Consider the following 23,231-nt stretch of genomic DNA (forward strand, 5'->3'; position numbering starts at 1 on the left):
GTTAATTCGGTTCGGGATTCCCCCCCCCCAGCCCCCTCCAGCCTTATTGATGCTTTCCAGATGTGCTAGCTAGGAGGACTCGCGCGGGTCCGCAGGCATCTGGAGGGCACCTGGTTGGCGGAGGAGGAGGCAGTGAAGATCTGGGCTCGGGCCACGCCTGTTACTCCGGGTCCGACTCCGGTTTACCGACGTCCAGCTGCTTCTCTTTCTCCCTTTCCTTTTCAACGCCCCCCGCCCCCGTGTGAACGGAAACGGGCGAGTTAGAAGGCGCTCCCGTTGGGGGGGGAACCCGTGTCCTCCCGCTCGCCGCCGCTAGGTGGCGCGCACCCCTCGCGGATCCTTGCAACGCCGCTCGGCCAATGGGGGGAGGCGGGCAAAAAATCCCGTGCCATGGATTGGCCCGCCGGCCCCGCCCTTTTAATTCATCTTTCTCCCAAAGCCGGCCTCTTACGGGGCCCCGCCCTCCCGGCCAAAGCTCCCGCCTCCCACCCAACCAGCTTCCGAGGCGGCAACCCGAAGGTCCAATCGGCGGGAAGCTTGGCGGTTGCTAGGGCGAGTCCCCAGCCCCTCCCCCGTCGCCGGCGCCGAGCGGGCGCGGGGTTGCTAAGGGCGGGGCCCGCGGGGTGTGATGGACAACGAAGCCACGCCCCCTGGGTCTCAGCCGCGGCGGCCGAGCCGGAGCTCTCAGAGCGAGAGCGTGAGCCGCTGGGGCAGCATCGTGGAGCGGGTTGGGTGCACCGAGACTCCGAAGTCGACGCACCCCGGGGAAGAGGAGAAGAGGAGCCCGGCAGCTCGAAACAAGTCGGGCCGAAGGTTCGGAGTTGCTGGCACCGACCCTCCCCTCCGGCCCCGAAACCCAAGGATTCGTAAAGCCGGAACGCACCGGACCGTCCCCCGTCCCCCCACCGTCCCGGATACACCGAAGTAGGGATCCCGTCAAGACGATCGCAGCGCCCGGCGGGACGTCTGGTCCCTCCCGGGTGGGGGAAGGACTGAGCAGATCGAGCCGCTGGTTCGGCCCCGAACTTGGATCGGCTCGGCCGCCCACCCCCGAAACGCTTCGGATTCCAGCGGGGTTGGCCCGGCACAGCTGGACTGGTCGCGCCCTCGGAGAAAGAGGGTCTTGGGGCGCTCCGGGGTTGAATCCGGGCGGCGGCCAGGTCGGGGGGTGGGTACGAGACGGGGGTCGTCGTGGGTCGTCGGGACTCGTGAGGCGTCTTCATCAACGCCGGGTTCGGAGCAGCGTTTTGGACGGAGGGCGCCGTTCCGAGCTTGCCGGGGACCCCGGATCGCTTTTCCCCCGCGCCCGGAGGAGTTTCATCGCGGGAGCCGAAGCGACTCGGGGAGGGGAGGAGGACGGGTGGGGATTCCGTCGGATCCTTGCCTTGGACGTCGCCGAAGGACTTCTCCCCGGGGGCTCAGGATCCTGCAGCCGCCCCGCCGCCGGGCTCCGGCCCCGCGATGGCTGCGGCCCGCCCGGGGGCGCCCCAGCTGCTGCACCCGGGGACGACGCTGCTGCTCCTGCTGCCGCTGCTGCTGCTCCTGCTGCCGGGGCTGCCGCGCTTTGGAAGGTGAGCCCCGCCGACCAGAGTCAGCGCGGTCTCGGGGAGGGATTGCCGCCTGGCCTGGATCCATCCAGCCGCTTTGGGAGGAGACGCGTGTTCCCGGGAACGGGGTTTATGGCGTGGGAGACGGTCGGGAACGGCGGTCTGTCAATCATTTGGGGAGGGGGGGGGAGAGAGCGCCCAAGACACGCGTTTCTCCTTCTCCTTGCCTCGCGGATCCACACGACCTCTTTTGCACGGAGATCGGACCTGTTCTGCGAAGGGTTTGGCCGGCCTTGGAAATTCTCTGGAGATGCAGGCTTCTCACCCTATTCTGGAGCCTTTCTTTTCCCTCCCCACACTCAAGATTGTCTAACCGAGGCCAATAAACTAGTTCTCTGGAGGTTGGAGTAATCCTATCTTGGCTTGCCTGGCTTGAAGGCTCCGTTTATCTTCGGTTCCTTAGATTTCCTAAGCTCTTTGGCTGAGATTTCTTGCCCGAAAAGTGCTCCTTTTTAAGGATTGGGCAGGTTTTTGCAGATCAATTGGGCTAAACGTCAGCTTGAAATCTTTGGGACAATCTTAGCTGTGCTTCAGATTAAGACCTGGTTCAGTTGTGCATCAGCTGTATTCACACAAGAGCCTGTCCCTCTGGTTTAGCTCGGCCCAATTTCCCAGGTTCAGAAAAGCCCCAGTGCGGTGGTAATGCAGAGTAAGGCGTGAGCACAGCCAAAACTGAGTTATGTGCTTGTCGCACAGCTAAAATTCCTTGTTTCGCCCATGGCAGGACACAATCCTTCTAAATCTGTCGGCTTTTAAATCGATAAAATTAAGTGGTGGATATGAAACTTCAGAAAACAGTTCCTCTCTTCACTTTTAAATTACAGCTGAGGAATGTAGAAACTCCCAATTTCTCTGTATCAGGGGAAAGGGGGCTCTTTACTTAGCCAGTTTGAAGTTCTGCAAAAGTGGTTTGGTCGCTGGGAAAATCCAAGTTTTCCTTGTCACTTGGAGACCACGCTAAGCGAAAACGCAATTGTTTTGAGTTAACATACCCCGTGAGCCTAATCGATGGTGGCTTATTTAACAAACCTTGATTAAGGAAACAAAGGCTTTCTTTCTCATGAACTCGGTCCCTCTGTTGTGGTGACATGCCATGGCTTCGCCCATTCCTGTTTTAAATTGGAATAACTCAAAGCTTTCGTTAAAATTCAGAGCTGTTTTCCATCATTGGACTGTTTTGTGCATAGCTGATACTTTCATATACTCATCACTTTGAAAGAAAGGCAGCTTCCGGGGAAAATCCCTCTCTCTATATAAGTGTGTGTGTGTGTGTGTGTGTCTATTATATATATATATATAAATGTAATCACATTTATAAGTCCCTCATCTCATGTTAGTGCCTCTTGTCGATCCCCTTTTTTCTCTCCGCTCGATCCTGAAGGCCTCAATTGATGATGTTGAATTCCTTTCAGGTTGGTTGTTCTTCTAAGAACTCGGGGGAGGACTTGTTCCTAGTCCGTTGCAAAGAGAGGCTTCTTCAAGTTGGTCTGTTTCAAGTTTTAGCGGCAGCTGAAAAACGCCGGGTTCAGACATTGCCTCGGTTTGGAACTTTCACACTTGGTCTCAGGGTGAAACACCAGAGTCAAAAATACCTTCTTCTTCAGTGTGTTCAAGTAGAACAGATCCAGAAGTTGATTCATCCTGAAATGTTTTACTAAATAGTCCCATAACTTGATTTGATATTTTTTTTTTACAGGTTTGTCCCGATTCTCTGTAAGCGCCTTAATTTCTCACTTCACCACTCTTAATCTGCAGCTTTAATGTGAGTTTTTCCTGGAATGTTTCTGAAGTATATCAAACATTTCCCCCTTCTTTGAAAGCACCTTTAAACCTGGCCATGGAGCATTGGTTGTTTTCCTTAAAATCTTCAAAGCGTCCATCAAATGTCTCCTCCCCCATTCCTGTTTGATGCTGCCTTGCAGTTTGATTTTCCAAAGCACTTTGTTGGCCTGGGTTGGCTCCAGTCCTCTCTTTGTTGGGAGACAGATGGAGAGGTAGAAGGAGGGTGTTTTTTTCCCCCTTTCGTTCATGCTTTCTTGGAACTGGTGATTTCCAAGAAAAAAAGAGGAAGAAAACTAGAGAAATCTGCTAGAGGTCGACTTCCTTTCTGGAAATTAAACAGCAATGGTAGAAAAAAATAATAATTTGGGGGGGACATTGATCACCATTCTGATGAATATTTTGCTAGGATCTTTGTTTGGCCTGTTCATAGGTTAAGGACTGTGTGATATTTATACATCAGAATCTTCATGCTTGTAGCACTGGCCCTGTCCATAAAAGCATATTTGTAGTTCATCATATCCAAAAAGGCAAATGGGCATTTCAAGAGGCCGGCATTACAGGACCATAACTGAGGCGGGTTGTGGATTTTCTTGCTTCTTCAAGAGGTCTCCATCTACTTTTTAAATTCTCCCCTAGTTGGTGTGTAGCCTTCCTCCCTTAGCTGATTGCTTGAGTGGAGGGGGGTCCTTGGTTTTCTGGGTACTGGGCTTGGACAGAATGGAGGGTGGGGGGCGGAGGAGCCTCTTAACCCAACTTTCTAACCCTGTTAAGCAAGAGAAGGGATACAGGCACAATTTCCACGGGAGCTTTCTTCAGAAGAAGAGAAGAAAGGGGTGAAAAATTCAGACCCTTGTTTGTTTGTTTTCCAGCCGTCTTCTGAACCGCTGATACGAGACCCCAGGCTCTGATTGGAGGTTTGTGCGTGAACCACTCCGACGTGGTTCACGCACAAAAGCTGGCTTTTTAACCTGCTCAGGGTTTGTTTGTTTTTTCTCTCTTTCTCTCTTCTTCCTCCAGTTTTCTACCAGCTGGACTCTGTGAATTGATTAATAGCGTGCGCCACTGCATATGCTGTGATTTATCAGTCAGTCGCTCTCGACTCCAATCAGGAGGCACTCCCTCAGCCTGGGCTGGCATCCTCCCCTCCTTACGTTGGCTCTTCGTTTGCCATTTTTTACGGGGGTGGGGTGGGTTATGACGGACAGGCTGGCTAATGAGATCGAAATAAAAATTGAGAAAGGTAGATGCAAACTGGGCAGCAGGACCGCAACAGCACTGCTAGCGGGAAATTTAGCAAATGCCTGATGTGGTGGAGTGCCAGGAATAAATTCATGCACGCACGTTCCACTTAAGTGGCGACTGCCAGTCCCCCTGGGGATTTGGACCTGTGTGTCTGTGGGCCTGTCCAGTTTGGCTTGCCGAAAGCAGGGAGTCCTCAGCTTGTTGGTTGTCTTCTTCCCCAGGTTCTGCAGAAGTTTTGTGGTTGATGGTCTTACGTCTGCACGTGTTTTTAGCCACTTTCTGGGCTTCCTGCAAGGTGGGATGGTATCTCCTCTCTCTCTCCCTCCCTCCCTCTCTCCCTCCCTCCCTCCAAGGCAGCGCAGGAGAAGAGACAATGGCAGCTTGGGGGAAAGGGTTTTATCCATAAAGGTTGCAGGAGAGGTTGGTGAGGCTGGAAGGGAGAGAAAAAAAAAAAGAGGATTTCCTGCAAATTCCAGCATAAGCTACGTTGGATCTGTCTGAAACCACAGTGTGTTTTCAGCAGCACTTCGGCTGGCTAGAGAAGGAAAGTTTCGCTCAGGAGCAATCGTGTGCTTGGTTTTCTCTAGCAAAGGAGGCCGTCTAACGCTTGGTCCCTAAAGATCTGCTTTTCTGACTCGGCCCAACCAACCACTGCGATCATCATCGTGCCGGGAGATGGAGGGAGCTCTTGACTTCCAAACACCAGCCTCTTTCCTTGCTGCTTCCTGAGCTGCTACCCCAGCCCTCCAACTTCCATTCCAGACATTCTAAGCTCTACACTGGAAACAATATGATGGCCACCAAGAGTTGATTGATGGGAGCAGGGTATAAATTTGAAGGGTGCATCTGCGTGGTTTAATTTAGCGGAAATCGGATCGTGCTTTCCATGGCTTCTAAGAGCTTTTGGGAGCCAGTCTCTTCAAACACCTTTGTCTTTTACTTCTTCGGGTCAGTGGCCCCAGATTGTCCACTGGGGTGGCTTTTGGCCCCTTTCTGAGTAATGCCAAAAAAGGGGTGTGGATTTTGGCAAAGGGCAGACAAGGCTGGATTCTTTTTTTTTTTTTTTTAATCTGCCTCTGTCTTGCAGGAGAAACATTCGACTCCTTTGTCTGGCCTAGCTTGCTGCACTCGTTTGTAAAGTTGGAGTATGGGGTCCTTGGTGGTCTCTGAGCTTGGTGGTTGGCTTGCAGACATTTCATTACTCGACTGGGTAATGTTATCAGTGAAATGGGGTTTCTGCAAGCAAACCACCAAGCTCAGAGAAGCACCGGAGGAGTCACAATTCAATTGAAATCCCTCTCCTGAAAGCCGGTGCGGTTTGCCAAAAGGATTTGGGACAAAACCAATTTAGCCAAATTTAGCCATCGGGTGTGGTTCTGACATGCACATTACAATCCTTAATTGACGAGAGGCTTGTCATCTGTCCAGACATGTAAGATTCATGGCATAACCACCATGTTTTCTCCTTTCTACCCTCATCCCAATTTAAACTCTGCATCAGCGTGGCCACTCCACGTATCTGCCCAAGATAGTTTTTATTATGTTTATCTATTTCTTCGTTTATTCAGTTTGCATAGCCACCCATTTCAGATGAGTGACTGGGTGGGGAACAGCCATAAAATCAACGAAAACCAACGAAAACCCTACCACAAAAAAAGAAAAATTAAACACAGTTAAAGTATTGTGAGTTACAGCTCACGGAATCTTATGATTTTTAATAAGATGCATTTGTTGGCAAGGGTGCTACCGGAATTTTGGTGGTGCCGTGTTGGGAAAAGGGACTCTAGGGATTTTTTTAAAAAAAATACTTTCGTGTGTGTCAACTTGGTGGTGACACTTTATGCCACGGATATGCCTCTTAAAACGCTGTAACCACCTTAAGAGAACTTAAGGGAGTACATCACAGGATGGGGTTTTTTTCCCCCTCCTGTTCGGCACATATTTGTGGATAATAATGTAGAGATTGAAATCTGCACCAGAGATCACAAATAGGGTACTGGCTGGTGGTAAGAATGGGCCGAATGCAAAGCCAGGGTTGCATAAGGCTGAATAAAAGGGTCATATATTATTTTCCAGGTTTTTCCTGCAATGGAAAAGAATGAGAAATTTGGTTCAAGATTCCATGCGGCAGTTTGACAAAAGCTCTGTTTTATTGAACGCATAGAATACATTTTAGCATAATGTATGGGCCAAGCTGCTGCTGAGTTAAACAAGAAAAAGATATCGTATCTTCTGTTTTTTACTGCCCAGTCTATGGTGAAATCCTACAATGTGGGGTGGGGGAAATTGTTGATATACAACCTTTACGTGTCAGATTCTGAACCATTGAACAAACTTCTTGCATTTGTGATTCCAGTGGTTTGCCAGAACTGACTTGCTTTCCTTGAAACTTGGAAAGTTTGAAGCTCACAACGGCACTCCTAGTTCTACTTTCCTTAATTTTTCTGCATTCCTTTTTCCCCCTTCATTTTTTTCCCGTTAACCAATTTTATTCTTAATTTATGCTCTTGTTGCTACGATCCGTGGCCACGACAGTAAACTGATGGATTTATATTACAATGCCTGTGTTGGTGTGCGTATTTGATGCTGAACCGTAGCATAATTGTATTCTTTTCAACCATTCCCCTCCTTAAATTATTCTTAGCATATGCTCTTGTTATTTTCTCTTGATGCAGAGAAAGTTTGCTTTCCTTTTGATTACAGTTCACTGAACTGTCTCCTCTCACAACGGGGATGTGATAGTCCTGCTGTTTTGTTGATCCTTTAATAAGGCTGGGTAAAATCCGGTCCAAGAACGAGACGAGATTCAGCTGGCTTTGTTCGGCCCTCCTAACTCCTTGCAAACTGGTCCAGCCTTATGGGAAGAAAAAGGGTAAACTTTTGAGCCCAGGAACATGGCAACTAATTGGAGATGGGGGCAAATGAACGTTTTCCAAGTGTCTCCGCATTTTACTTCACGTCTGTCGTCTGTTTACGGTGCTGCCTTTCCGCGCCAAGCCAGTTCTGATTTGGTCTACTTGGCAAAAATTTGTCTCACCCTTAAATGCTGAAATACTCAACGGTTGAGCCTGTTCATCTTCGCTTAGAGCCATTCTGCTTAGAGCAGTTGCTTTCGTGGCTTGTAGCGTGGTTGGTTACGAGTTGCAACCAAGGCAAGGACACGTTGCCGATTTTTTATTTATTTACGTTTTGGTGGAAGCCAAGGAGCTGCCTATTCTCCCTCTTTGCCTGGGCCGCTTGTTGCTGACGGTTAGGCCCTGTGGAGTTCTTAATTAGACATCACCAGAAACCTGAATCACGGCGCATTTTGCTTTGTGCGTCTTGTTTTCTTTCTTTTCTTTTTTTAATGAATTGCAGCTTGGCCTGCTCTCCTGACTCAAACTGGTTTGTCCGGATTAAGCGTCTCCGGCACTTGGTGCCAAAGCAGGAGGGGAAGGGAAAGCAGGTGCTTCTTTGGCCAGACGGTTTTATTTATTGGGAGAACTGAGTTCAAGTTGAACATTGACTTACTTTGCTTTATCCATTACAACCGTAGCAACTTTAAGACCTGTGGACTTCAACTCCCAGGATTCCCCAGGCTTGGCTGGGGAATTCTGGGAGTTGAAGTTCACAGGTCTTAAAGTCGCCAAAGTTGGACACCTCTGCATTACAGGTTTTCCTGCTTGCCCAGGCACCTCAAGTTGGTTAAATTCGTTTTGCCACTCAAGGCTTTATGCCAAATTTGGCTCCAGCGTTAAAAGGGATTGGCGGGGTGGTGGTGGCCTTGTTTGCCAGAAATATTTGGGTTTTTCTTACGACAGCGTATGGTCTGCAAACCATCATGGAATGTCTTACAGGGCTTTATTTCATGTTGATCGAGAAGTGGGAGAGAAACACAAGATAGAAAATAGAATAATTGTTCTCTGGTATTATAAATAATTCTGCTACAATTACTTCCTATTCCTCACAGGCCCTGCGTCTGGTTGTAATTAGCAGTGGTGAGTTTTTATCAATAGGAGGGGAAAAAAAAACCCTGTACAGATAATCCCCGACATATGAACGTAATTCGGGCTGGAATTGTGGTCACTAAGCAGAGCGGTCATTAAGTGAGTAAATCACATAGCTGGACCCAGTTTTAAAATCATTTTTATCATGATTGTTAAACAAATCAGACGATCGTTAAGTGAATCCTGTTTCTCCAATAGACGCCGTTTGTCGGAAACCATTTTGGAAAGTCACAAATCGTAATCGTGTCATGTCAGGATGCTGCAGCCGGTCATAAATGCGAGCCAGTTTCCGACCTCTGGAATTGCAAATCATGTGACCGCAAAGCGGAACATTGTCTTGTCATTTCAAGGACAGGTGAAAAATCACTTTTTCCAAAACCAGTGGAATTTTGAACCGTCATTACGCGAATGGTTGTACGTTAAAGACTACCTGTAGGTGAATTACCCATAGCAAGAGGAATCTGGTTTTTTTTTAAAAAAAAATATTTTATTTTTTTGTGGGTAACAAATGGCACAACCTAAGAAACACACTGCTGTATTTTGTCCCGAGATTGCATGAAAGAGCAAAGGGAAAAAACGGCTGGCTCCGATTCCAGTGGTGCTGAGCAATACTTTTAAAGCAAAGGCAAGCCGTAGGTGCCAATTTGCCAGTTTGAAATTTCTTATACCTCTCGTATTTTGCTTAATAGCGTTGGCGTCTCCTGCCTTGCCAGACCCTTCATTAACAGCTGGACTTCATCCATCCAGTGGTTTGCATTGAAGTAGCAGGAAAGCACCAGGCCACTGATGGTGGAGTCATGCGTGTCGTGGCTTTCCAGGGGAAATTGAAACCTCATATTTAGGAAATCATTGTGCAGGTTATCCTCTGTTTACAACCATTCATTTAATGACCCTTCGAACAGACTTATGGGCGTTTTTCACACTTACGACCATTACACTTACGAGCATCCAGGCACTTGGCAAACTGACTCATATTTATGACAGTTGAAGTGTCCTGGGTCATCTTTTGTGACCTTCTGCTCAAAGGGGAAGCCGGATTCACTTAACAACCATCCTACTGACTTCACAACGGTAGTGATCTGCTTAATAATGGCCTGCTTCTTCTTAGCGGCAGAAATTTTGGAGCTCAATTGTGGTTGCGAGCCGAGGATTTACCTGTATTGTCCGGTTTTCTGCTTTCTGAATATGTAGTAATCCACATTTGGAACCAGTAGCTCAGTCGTTAAGTGAAGCACTAAGTCAAATCGCGACGGTCTGACGGCACTTCAGCTTTCCCGGACTTTACAGGCCTGCGAAAGTCGTAAAGGTGAGGTGAGGTCCTCCAGTTATTTTCTCAACACTGTGGTGACTGCAAACAATCGCTAACCGAGGCCGTCCTTAAGAGAGGGCTCCCTGCGTTGTTGTAGGTCTGGTTGCAACATCCCCCAAATACTCTTGGTTTGCACATTTTTTTTTCTATTGCACCACAGAAATTTTGTGTGGGGGGGTGTCTGGTGGGTGGGTGTCGGTGTCCAACCCCCCCCCCCCTCCGGCCCGTGTTCCTAAGAGCAGACAAGTTTCCAAACACCTGTTCCCTAATTCTCCCAAACTTGGAATGCGAAGCCCAGGAGACGTGCGGGAGCTGAGAACTGGCTCCTGGTCAACACCACGGACATGTGCTTTGGCAGGATTTCGGCCGATGGGGAGCTCTCGCGGATTTATCCCAGAACTCAGGAGAAACTTTTGATACTTCTGGGTCATTTCTCCCTTTACCAGCTTCAGGGATATTGGGTGGGTGGGGTGGGGGGGTGGAGGAAACCCGTCAGTCATGGTCCCAAAGCTGCCTCTTTTTGTGAGATACGGCTTGCTGGGCAGCAGCTGCAATAGCATTTGCTCTGGCTAACTTTTGCAAACGAAATCCATGCTGGATAGAGGAGGAGGGGGCGCCTTTGCCATGGCCTGCCAGTCTGTCTGTCTGTGTCTCTCAATTTCTCTCTCAATCTCTCTTTCTCTCAATCTCTTTCTCTCTGTCTCTCAGTTTCTCTTTCTCGATCTATCAATTTTTCTCTCTCAATTTCTCTCTCTCTTTCAATCTGACTCTCAATCTCTCAATTTATCTTTCTCAATCTCTCAATTTCTCTCTCTCAATTTCTCTCTCTCTCTCTTTCAATCTGACTCCCATTCTCTCAGTTTCTCTTTCTCAATCTATCCATTTTCTCTCTCAATTTCTCTCTCTCTCTCTCTTTCAATCTGACTCCCAATCTCTCAATTTTTCTTTCTTAATCTCTCAATTTCTCTCTCTCTCTCTCTCAATTTCGATTTCTTTTTCTTTCTTTCTCAATTTTTCTCAATTTCTGTCTCAATTTCTCTCAATCTCTCAATTTCTCTCTTTCTCTCAAACTTTCTCAATCTATCACTCAATTTCTCTCTCAATCTTTCTCGGTTTCTCTGTCTCCATTTCTCTCAATTCTGTCTCTCCATTTCTCTCTCTTTCTCTCAAACTTTCTCAATCTCTCTCTCAATCTCTCTCTCTGTTTTTCTCTCTCTCAATCTCTCTCTCTCTCTCTCTGTTTTCTCTGTCTGTCTCTCTTTTCTGTCTTCAGTTCTCCACCCCACAAAAGCCCACTTCAGGGATTCCTTGGCTGGAGCAGCCAAGGTGTCGGTGTGCCGTTCTGCGCTGCCCACACCGGCAACGTGGAATCTGAGCGCCCGCTTTTGATTAATGAGAAAAATGTGCAGGGCTTGACCAATTGCCAGAAGCCGATTGATTCTCGTTCCCCAGAAATTAAACTGAAAATAAAGAGTGGGAAGGGAAAGCGGAGCGAGCGAGCGAGCGAGCGAGAAGGAACAGCAGCCCAGCCTGGCACTCCTCTCCTTGCCCGCCTCTCTCCCTGCTTGTTTTAACTTCGGAAGAATCCGAGTTTGGTCTGAGGGGGGGGTTGGAGGGAAAGGATATTTAGCTTTAAGCAGTTCCAGATGGGCTTAGTGTTCGCACGTTGGGAGGAAGTGAGCTGAGAGCCGCGCGCGGAGATTTGGGTAACTGCCCCGGGCACAAGACGGGAGGAAAGGCTTGGCAAAAATGGTTTTGCAATCTGTGGACTTGCCAACTGGCTGTTGACTTGCAGAGTCACTCTGTCTGTGGGGAGAGCCGTTCTGACGAAGGTGCCTGGCACCGTCTTCTCTCTTTCCACCCTCAGATCCTTCCTTCTTCTTCTTCTTCTCCTCCTTCAACTTCTCCTCCTCCTCCTTCACCTTCAACTTCTCCTCCTTCAACTTCTCCTTCATCTCCCTCTCCTCCTTTGGCTTCTCCTTCTCCTTCAACTTCTACTTTTATTTCTATTTCTCCTTCTCCTTCATCTCCCTCTCCTCCTTTAGCTTCTCCTTCTCCTTCTCTTCCTTCAACTTCTACTTTTATTTCTATTTCTCCTTCTACTTCATCTCCCTCTCCTCCTTTAGCTTCTCCTTCAACTTCTCCTCCTTCTCCTCTTCCTTCAACTTCTACTTTTATTTCTATTTCTCCTTCTACTTCATCTCCCTCTCCTCCTTTAGCTTCTCCTTCAACTTCTCCTCCTTCTCCTCTTCCTTCAACTTCTACTTTTATTTCTATTTCTCCTTCATCTCCCTCTCCTCCTTTAGCTTCTCCTTCAACTTCTCCTTCTCCTCTTCCTTCAACTTCTACTTTTATTTCTATTTCTCCTTCTCCTCCTTCACCTTCTCCTTCATCTCCTCCTCCTTCTTTTCCTTCTCCTTCGGAAGAATATATTGGAAGAGGAAAGGAAACTCCCTCTTCCAGTGGCCTTTTTTAAATCTCAAGGAGCTTCCATAGGATGGTTACAGGTCAAAATAAACCAGGTGAAGGTAACTTCGATGCCCAATTACTCGGGCAGCCCCCAGATCTCCAAAGGAATGGCAAAGAAGGCCTCATTGAAATAGAACGAGCTTGGGTCCCTACCAACATCTACCCAAAATGAAGGAACAGTATGCTAACCAAACCTAGTGGGGAGGAGGAGGAAGAGGAAGGGTGGCTTGTGTTTCTCCTCCATTTTCTTCTCCTCCATCACCACTCCTCCTCCTGCTTTTCCTTCTCCCTCTCCTCCTTTCGCTTTCTCCTCCTCTTTGATTAGCGTACTGTTCCTTCATTTTAGGTAAATGTCAGTCGGGACCCAAGCTCATTCCATTTCAATGAAGCCCTTTGCCATTTCTTTCAGAGATTTGGGAGCTGCCCATGTACAGTATGATGAATTGGGCATCGTAGAAACATCTGCCTGGTTTATTTTGACCTCTAACCCTCCTACGGAGGATTTGAAAAAAGGCCATTGGAAGAGGGAGTTAACTTTACTTTCCCAACACATTCCTTCTGTGAATATTATCTGGAGTGGTCCCTTTTTTCCATCGATGGCTTTTTTTAATCTTTCAAGAGAAGGGTTTCGCTATCTACTTCTCTTTCTTTAGAAAGGAGAAAACTTGGAGATAACTTCAGCAAAGGCTTATATTGAAGGCACAATAAATGAGAAGTCATTTCTGCAGAAGAATATGAAGAACAGGTCTACTGGTCAGTTCAATCGGGATCTTCCTCCCTAAAGAAATTCAGCCACAGCTTACTGGGCAAAACAGTCTCTAAAGTCATCAAAAGGTCTCCGTTCTTCCCTCACATTTTAAAGCATCGTTTTACATTTTTAGACTTTGAGCTCTAGCAGCCTGAGAAGAGACCAAGGCAAAGCACGATGGGAGTTGTAGGCCAATGAATTGGTGAGATATTCTTGCCATAAAGTTATGCCAGCTCAAAGTTCGTTCTGTCCATATGGGCAAATCCATCTATTTCAATTCAGGTTGGTTGAATTCAGGATGTTCAGATATTAAGTTTTCTCCTTTTCATGTTATAATCTGCGTGGGGAAGATTATTTTTTGTATGCCTTGCTGCATACTTTTCTTACGTTGGTATGTGATCTTTTATTAGAAGTAATTCTCCAAGGGAAAGTCCCTCAAATATTTTGCGGTGTATAGATTCATTCTCCCAAGATTTGCAATTTTATCATTTCTCTAAAACTTCCTTCCTTCCTTCCTTCCTTCCTTCCTTCCTTCCTTCCTTCCTTCTTCCTTCCTTCCTTCCTTCCTTCCTTCCTTCCCTTCCTTCCTTCCTTCCTTTTTTCTTTTCTTTTCTTTCCAAATCACAGCATAAAATTAAGAAAAAAGAAAGTTGGTATATAAGCACATTCCAGTTCACATATTTGTTTAAAAATGGGAACTGGATGAAATATCAGAGCCTCTTTGGACTTTACATTGGGGGAAATAACAGTTGTTCTCATCTGGCCCTACTTTTCTGACAGTGCTGCCCTCTGCATGCAATCTCAAAAATAAATCCCATCGCATTCATTGGAACTTTCTCCAAACTAAGTGAACCTTTAAACTGCATCTCTGAGGATGCATACAAATAATTGTTGTTGTTTTCCTCTTACCGTGGTGCCCAACAAAAAATAATGATATGAGTCATTAAATGCCACCCTTCTAAAGAGTTGCATAAAATTTTGGCATCACCTTCCCTTCCCCCAAAACAGAAATTCAAATTAGAAGTAACTTTGTCCCCATTGCCCCAATCCACCCCTCTCAACAGCAATGAAAATCATTAACATGAATAACCAGTTAATGGTAATCAGGCTGGGAACCTTTTCTGCAGTTGGGTTCTTTCAGTGCTTTCTTTAAAAACAAATTTGGAGAAAAGCTAAAAACAAATTTGGAGAAAACCGGGGAATAAGTATCTCTATATACTTTGGGGAACCAGAGACAAAGCAGGAATATTAGTGCTGAAAAGGCCCTCCCTTTAGCTGTGACCACCAGCTAAATAATTTTCGCAAAAAAACTTGAGTGCTGCATTTTTTCAGGACTGGGTTTGTTTTGTTTGTTTTTTGCAGCGATCCACTTTGTTGTGGCACGTTGTGTCTTGTAGTGACCATCTTGTTGTATTGTTAAGCCAGGATGCAAAATGCTTGTTGGACCTAACAACACACACACACATACACACAAGTCCTTGTGGAATTTAGGTCGCCCCTTTTCCAACGCTAGTGGCTGCAGAACCATCAACTTGTTGCCTAGCGGCACCACTTGTCTATGAAATGCAAAAGTTGATCGGATAGGAGAAAACTTTGCTAGGGGCCCATCAAGATACCGGGAGGGAGTTGAGGGGGAAGCGGAAGCAAAACCAGGGTGGGAATCCGTTTGGATCCGGACCCGAAGATCAGGAGGAACACAAACACACGTGTGAAATTCCAACTGCCGAGTTTGAACTCAGGAGGCAAAATGTTGTTGGGAGCGGAAGGAAGGAGATGCCAGGTGGGGTTTTATGGAGGCTATTTCCACACACACACACACCTGCAATAACCTTTTTGCAGCAACTTGCATTGTGTAAAAAAAAAAAAAAAGGGTGGAGGGTAGTGGAGAGGTGAAGGTAGGGAGCAAGGGAGGAATTGCACACTGCCTGCCTTGGCTCGCTTGCAAAGCCGCGCGGCTGCTCAGACAGACGGCAGACTCTCAGCCTGCAAGAATGAGGCAACAGGGTCGCCTCTCCCCCCCTTGTTTCCCCACAGAGCAGGGGTGAAGCCTGTGATTGATGAGGCGGAGGTAGTGGAGAGGTCGAGCCGGCGAGCCACGGGTCAGCAGAAAGAGACTTAGGAAGCAGGAACACAACTCTCCAATCTTGCAAGCTGAGACGCCGGGAACAGAACCGGCCTGTGGGGTTTCTCGCTCGGGCCCTAGACGGGTGGGAGACAGAAGCTGTGGAAGGGCGGGGGGAGAAGCCACGAAGCACGGGTGGCTCTTTCAGCCTCCCTAGCAGAGGGAGGGGAAACGAGGGAAAAATAATCCTCCGTACAAATTTCTCCTCGCCAATTGTGGCTTGCCCGGCGGAAGGCCTCGCACACACACACAACCCAGGCGCTCTGGGGGTTTGTGAGGATTTACACAGCTGCCACAGGAGGCAGAAGTGGGGGAGGAGGAGGAGGTGCATTTTAATTTGGAAAGCCGCCCTGGATTTCCATCCAATCCCCAGTGTGGCCGTGGGGTGGGCGCAAGGTGGCAGCAGGAGCGTTTCTTGAGGGGAGCAGCTAAGGGTGGACGGTCAGGTTTAAGGCCACCCAAGTACAGGTAGTTTTCGACTTGGGGCCACAGTTGAGGCCAAATGGGGTAAGCAAGGCAGTTGTGAAGTGAGTCTTGCCCCATTTTATGACTTTTCTTGCCACAGTGGTTCAGTGGCTCGCTGCGGTGGTTAAGTTAGGAACCTGGACGTTAAGTAATCCTGGCTTTCCCCCATTGACTTTGCTAGCCAGAAGGTGGCAAAAGGGGACCCTGGGACACTGAAACTGTCATAAATAGGAGCCAATTGCCATGCGTCTGAGTTTTGATCACGGGACCGTGGGGACGCTGCAGTGGTCACAAGTGTGGAAAAATGGTCACAAGTCACTTTTTACAGGGCCGCTGTATCTTAGAATGGTCACTATGGTTGTAAGTCGAGGACTAACATGGGTTGTTAAGTGAATCGGGCTTCCCCATTGATTTTGCCTGTCGCAAGGCTGCAAAAGGGGACTCGCAATGACCCCGGGACACTGCAACTGTCATAAATACAAGCCAGTTGCCATAGCGCCCAAATTTTGATCGGGACTACTGCAACGGTCATAAGTGTGGAAAAACGTTCCTAAGTCACTTTTTTTCCAGGACTGTTGTAACTTTGGAATGGTCGCTAAATGAATGTAAGTCGAACACTACCTGTACCAGGTAACTTGGTCTTGCAGGGACGGGGCAGCTTTGCAAAGGAAGCATTTTCAAGGCGGGAATCAAGAATCATGGTGGTGCCCAAAATATTTGGCTAATTTGGGGTTTCCGTGGTACGAAAGGGGCCCTTTCGGCAGATCCTGGGGTGTCTTTTTTTTTTTGCAGACTTTGCCTGAAGTTTCCTGCGTTGTTTTAGGGGTACAACTTGACAGGGGGGGAAAAAATGGGTAAATGGGGTTTCCCTTTCCTCTATGTTGGCTGCTACAGAGCGAAGGGAGTCACACGAGGACTCGGGATAGACATTTGACTTGACCCTAAATTTTGCCACAAGTTGGCAACGTTGGCAGAGCAACGGGTTCGGGTCACCGCCCTGAAGATGTTTATGATCCACTCATTTGGGGGCATTACAAGGCTTTCTTTGAGGCTGGCGGAGAGATGCCAATATTGGGCATTTTTTAGGATTTGTCATTTTTTGACATTTTGTGAGGAGAGAGAAAGAGTGTTTTAAAGGCTCTTTTCTGGCCATCTGCCTGGCCAGCTGAAATTAAAATACATAGTTTGCGCCCCCAGAAACTTTGAGTTGCCCAGATACAAACTGGATATCCAAAATAATAAGAGTAGGGCCAAACTATTGGATGGGAAAGGATGTTTTGCTGCCCAGCCATTTGCATTTATTTCAGAATAAGAGGGTGCTGTCTGAGCTTGGTTGTTTTCTAGTGGGACTAACACTGATGATGTTGCCTAGATGGGTAATGAAACGTCTGCAAGAAAACAACCAAGCTCAGACAGCACCAAGGACCCCTCATATCAACCCTGAGCTACAAATATTCTCCTTTATTACTGTTTCAGAATATGCTCACAGGTTGCCATCCACCTTGGCGAGAGGAAATTTAATTTGCTCAGTCACAAAGATTTTATTTTTATTTTTAAAAGGATCCTTGGGCATTTTCTTCAGACATCTGCTCCTGCTCACTTGCTGTATATTCCATGCTGCTGCTACCTAGTTGTGTGATAAAACACCTGCAAGCAAACAGTCAGCCTCAGAGAGTACCGACAACCACACAATTCAGGCCTGAGCTACCCAGATTCTCTACCTACCTCCATTATATTGCCTTCAGCTCGCTTTCTATTTATCAGCATCGATATAAGTGATTTTTTAGCTTATAACAAATACACAGGCTGAACTCTGCTTGACCTTGGGAGATGACGTGGGTCGGATATTTAAGTTGGCCAGAATAGGAATAGAAGATGAATGTCGTCTATCTGTTTTGTTATTTTCAAGTAACATTTCGAAAGTGCGTATGCAGACTTGAGTTGTGCTACCATTTTTGGTCAAAGCCTGTCTTTGCTTTGATGGGGATTTACTTTACAACCTGTTGTCTTCTTCCAGCATCTCCTGTTGGCCTCCTTTTCTGTGTACACAGCCATCTCCCTGCCAAGAATATAGAAAGCATTTTATTTTTTTATTTTCTTGCCTGTGAAAATTATTTCACTTATTAAGAGATTAGTATTAATAAAAAGGACAGGGAGTAAATATTGCCATCACCCCTTGTCCCCCTGCCCCCATTGCAACTTTGACTATAGTCCTCGATTTATAACCACAGTTGGGGCCAGAATTTCTGTTGCTAAGCAAAACGGTTGTTAAATGAGCTATGCCTGACTTTACAGCTTTTTTTTTTTTTTGGCCTTGATTGTTAAATTAAATCACACAACTGTTAAGTGAATCCACTCTAATCCAATCCAAGCAGGAGATTCTATGCAATGTCAGACAGGTGGCTGTCCAGTCTCTTCATAAAAACATCCAGTAGTAGGAAGTTCAGTTGGTTGGGTGTATTTGGTGAAAATGCCACTCCTTGCATAACCAAAGTACGTTACGCTGCTAGTGTCAAGACACCCCGCTGGAGAGAATCCATAAGATTGTGTGTGTGCAATTCAGATAAGCGTCTTCAGTAACTCGGCCTATTAAATTCATAAATATGTAGGGATTGAGAAGGAAGACTGATCAATCAATCAATAGGGTTTTTGCTAAATCTCAAACATGCTAATTCAGTACTTCTCAAATGTGGCAAATTTTAAGAGATCCCAGAATTCCCCAGCCAGCACGCCCACACATCTTAAAAAGTTGCCATGTTTGAGAGACAGGGCATTAATCAGATTTTAGGTTGTTTTAGATGGGGGGGGGCAATTTATTTTGTCTTTCCTTCGCTGCTTGGTGAGCTACAGGGATGGTGGCCTGTGATATTTTTTTTCCTTTTTAAAACATTGCAGAGATTTTAAGGACAGAAATACTGTCTCTCAATTCCTGTGCAGTTTGTCCCTTAAGCTTTTTGACACACAATGTGTTTACTTTGTCACTTTGAGAGACACTAAGCACATAAATCCTGCAATTGCTTCCCTTTCAAAACTATGAATGCATAATTCTTATTTTCTGTTATTCTGCAGTGCCCAGAGTCTTCCAGGTTGGGAACAGGCTGTAAATCCTCTTAAATAAATAAATTTAATTAATTAAATGAAAATAAAGTATTGGGGGGGGACATACCAGCCAAGACTTTTGGTCTGTTTCCCCTGCCTCTTTTCTCTGTCTTCATGAAAATTAATTGCTGTGCTCCTTAATCAATTAGTCCTTGTTTTTGAGAGGTCCTAGGCCAAGTTTTCTGCAACCTGATCCAAATGTGTGGACAGAAGTCTCAGAATTTACAGGCTAGTGTCAGGAGCATCTGGGTGCGATCAGGGTTCGAAAGACGATTCATTGTTTTTGAGGCATCAAATCAGAAGCCTTTTGGGGGGAGAAAAACCTGGGTGAGAATCCTCCATTAAGCAGGACTGCATGAAAGGAGCCTGAGATTGTTGGAAAGAAAAAGTAAGAATTGGGGGCGAAAAATTTTATTTTTCAATCCTAGGCAGGTTTTCGGATTGGTGTTTGTTTAATGTCGGCTGGCTGTGTACAAACGACAACTGGGTTGGCTAAACGTGCTTTTCTTGGTCATTTAATGCAGTAGACGAAGCCCAAAGGTTATATCCAGGTAGTCCTCAACTTATGACAACAATTGAGGCCAACAGTTTTCTCGCTCAATGAGAGGGTTGCTAAGTGAGTTAGGCTTCATTTTGCGTCCTTCCTTTTGCTAGCATTGCGAAGTGAACCACTGCCGTTAAGTTGATCACATGGTTGTTCAGTGAAAATCTGGCTTCCCCGTTGACTCGGCTTGCAAGGATTGGGGCCCGAAAAAATTTATTTCTCCATAAAATGGAACGCCCTGCTTAGCTCCAACGATTTGTTTTTCCGTTCCCGATAGAGAACATCTTTGCAAGGGGCGACAGAAACCGCCTGTGGCTATCCTGGCGGACAAGGTAGCAGGCCTATGGGAACCCAGCTGGTAGATTTCGCTCGGTGCCAAGGTGCAAAAGCAGAGGTTTATCGTTTTGTTTAATAATAAGCTTGCTCTCTCTGATATTTCACCCTTTCCCTGTTTTGCTCCGGGCTACCGCTGTGGCCCTGGGCGAGCAGCTGAGTTCCTATGGTGCCCGTCTAACGAAAGAATTCCCCTTTTTTTCCTCTTATGCCCGTCGCATGGTAATTGATAAGAGTTGGGTACAGGACGAGTTTTCATTGTCCGCCGTCATAAAGCTCTCGGAAATATGAGAACGCAGGATGAGAAGAAGCCAGGGTAGTAGAGGGTTAGAAAGACAGCCTTGTCTTTCTCCTTCCCAAGCTTCAGGGCATTGTAGGTAGCTGTAGACAGCAGGAGCCTGATTTAAATTAAGCCAGAAATGACCTGCTGGACTAAAGGCTACTCTTCTGCTTATACAGCAAGTCATCGACTTACAACAATTCATTTAGTGACAAAGACAAAGGAGAAACAGAGTATTACCTAATATGGGACCTATATAAATTAGCAAAGATGTTTAAACACAAAATCAGCCAAATGCTGGAAGTGCCAGCAGACACCTGGATCATATTACCATATGTGGTGGACATGCATAGAAGTTAAAAGATATTGGATAAAAATACACACATGGTTGGAAAAAAATGATAAAGCAACATATAGACTTGAAACCTGAGTTATTCCTACTAGGGATGGTACCTGAATGTTATAGCACAGAAAGATATATTTAATTATACATGTATTAACTGCAGCTAGAATTGTATTTGCTCACAACTGGAATAGCAAACAAATTCCAGCAGAGGGAAAGGTGATTGAGAACATATTAAAAGGTTCCAAGATGAATAGATTAACACTGGCAATTAAAGAAAAAGAAGAAACTGAATATTATATGGTGTGGGATATATTTTATGAATGGTTGGAAAATAAAACAAGTTTAAATTGAGTAGATGAATATATAGAGAAATAAGTTCAGATTGTTATAAAGACAATATGAGTAAGAGATAATGGCTTATAAAGAAAACGTGATCATTGTTATATTGGTAAGAAAAGTATATTAATTATAATTGTTAGCACAAGATACATGTACCCAAGATACATGTACACTGTTATAATGAAAGACGGATTTGTTGGAAATATAAAATAAAAAAATTAATTAAAAAAATATGGGACCTATGGTACAATTGGCTAGAAAATAGATGCAAAGGTTAGAAAATGAATGACGAAAGAGGACCAACAAGTTAGAAACAAATACAGATATAAAGCTATATATAAGGATACGTATTGCAAGCAATATTGGTACGAGATTGTACATAATTGCAAACCAAACTATATAGGGTGATAAATGTATAGGGAAGTTTATAACCATGGATACAATAGATATAAGTTTGTTGAATAATATCAAGTTTTTATTCTTTTTTCTATGGACTATTATACCACTGGTCGCCAGCCAATGGGCTGGGAACCACTGGTGGTCTGCGAGAAAATTTTGGTGGTCCACAGAGAAATGTCACCGAACCCCCAAATCAATTAATCCAGACTACATGGGAACACAAGGCTGCGCGGCCCACATGGCCAGCGGGAACACAAGGCTTGCGTTGCTTGCGTTGTGAACAACACGAGGTAGTGAGGGCAGGGGGAAAGGGCGGAGGGGGAACTTGCCCATGCACCTGGCCTGGGCACCAGGCTGTTTCTTTCCTCTTTTTCTTCTGCTTTTGGCTGCATGCAGGAAAGCAGCAAAGTCTTTCTTTCTCTCCCAAACTCCACCAGAAATGAGTTTTTGGGACCCTGCAAGGCATCCTGCTCCAAGAGGCTGTGCTGGCAAAGACTCATTTCAGACGGAATTTGGGGGAGAGAAAGAAAGACTTCTGCTGCTTCTGCTGCTTTCCTTGCATGAAGCCAAAAGTCTCTCTCTCCCCCCACACCTGAGAATGGAGCTGGAGACAGTATCCTGTGATCCCAAATAAAGAATGATCGATCGGTAGGAAAACAGGATGGGAATTTTCCTGCAGACTTTTTTGGGGATTTTCCCAGGGTCTCTGGTCCGTGGGATTTAAAATTATGAGTTTGGTGGTCCCCGAGATCCAAAAGGTTGGCGATCCCTGGACTATACTGTATGAAAAAGAGAAAAATGGTCGGGACTAGGATGTATAACATCATGTATATTTTAAAAAGGTGCTGAGACAACCAGCATATTGTTGTTGCAAAATTGAAATTGTGATGTAAAATGAAGGAAAATGCACAATAATTTTTTTTTAAAAAAAGTTATAATGGCACTGATAAAAGTGAGTTAGGACCACTTTTCACACTTAAGATTGTTGCAGCATCCCCAGGATCAAAATTCAGATGTTTGGCAACTGGCTCATATTTATGACGGTTGCAGTGCAGGGCTTATGTTTTATCCCCTTTTGTGACCTTCCAACACACAAAGACAGTGGAGAAGTCAGATTCACTTAACAACCATGTCTCTAATTTAACAACTGCAGTGATTCACTTAACAGCTGTGGCAGGACAGGGCGTAAAATGGGGCGACATGCACTTAAATGTCTCGCTTAGCAGCAAAAATTTGGGGCTCGGTTGTGGTCGTAAGTTGAGGACTACCTGTATGGAATAAATCCTAGGTTTTCAGATTGGTGTTCATTTTTGTAGGCTGGCCTTGAACAAGCGACCATTGGGTTGACTAAATTTGCTTTTCTTTTAATGCAGTAGGCCCGTGATGGCGAGCCTATGGCACAGGTGGCACACAGAGCCATTTGTGCTGGCACGCGAGCCGCAGGCAAACTTACCTCACAGCGCATGCGCGTGCCTCACAGCTGATTTTCGGCTGGTTTGAGGCCTTTTCGGCCTCCCAGTGGTTGAAAAAAAGCCTCTGCAGGCCGAATAGGCCCGTTTCCTCACTTCCTGTAAATGACGAAACGGGCCTATTCGGCCTGCAGAGGCTTTTTTTCAAGCCTCTGGGAGGCCGAAAAGGCCTCAAACCAGCTGAAAATCAGCGGTGAGGCGTGATGCAGATAAGGGGGAGTGGCAGTGGGATTGCGTGTGCATGCACAGGGGGCGGGGGTCACGCATTGTCTTGGGTGCTGGCACGTGAGCGCCAACGCGCACACAATTTTTGACACAGGAGCCCAAAAAGGTTAGCCACCATTGCAGTAGGCGAAGCGTAAGATATCTACAGGCAGTCCTCAACTTATGAACTACAATTGAAGTCAAAAGTTTTCTTGCTCAGTGAGACGGTTGCTAAGTGAGTTTGGCTTCAGTTTACGACCTTTCTAGGATTGTTAAGTGAACCGCTGCAGTTAAGTCGATCACACAGTTGTTAAGTGAATCTGGCTTCTCCCATTGACTCGACTTGTCAGGAGGTCGGAAAAGGAGATCACATGACCCCCGGGACACTGCAACCGTCATAAATATGAGTCAGTTGCCAAACATCCAAATTTTCACGTGACCATGGGGATGCTGCAGTGGTCATAAATGTGAAAAATTGTCATAAGTAA

At 46.2% G+C, this 23,231-nt stretch overlaps 1 protein-coding gene across 2 annotated transcripts in view; it reads left to right on the forward strand.

Moving 5' to 3' along the window:
- Positions 1-662: 662 nt before the first annotated feature.
- The window catches only part of EPHB3 (EPH receptor B3), a 138,278-nt gene continuing 115,709 nt past the window's right edge, over positions 663-23,231 (forward strand). Inside the window, exon 1 of one of the 2 annotated variants that reach the window (XM_026689819.2) lies at positions 663-1,571. The gene's annotated coding sequence lies outside the window, so the exon portion shown is untranslated. Of the gene's footprint in view, positions 1,572-3,682; positions 3,702-23,231 lie in introns of those variants that run through there. The other variant, XM_087965414.1, reaches the window with a different exon arrangement.

This window comes from Notechis scutatus, chromosome 4, assembly GCF_049901735.1.
Source record: "Notechis scutatus isolate UNSWTSFEM ecotype Mainland chromosome 4, rNotScu1.2, whole genome shotgun sequence".
Taxonomy (NCBI): Eukaryota; Metazoa; Chordata; class Lepidosauria; order Squamata; family Elapidae; genus Notechis; species Notechis scutatus.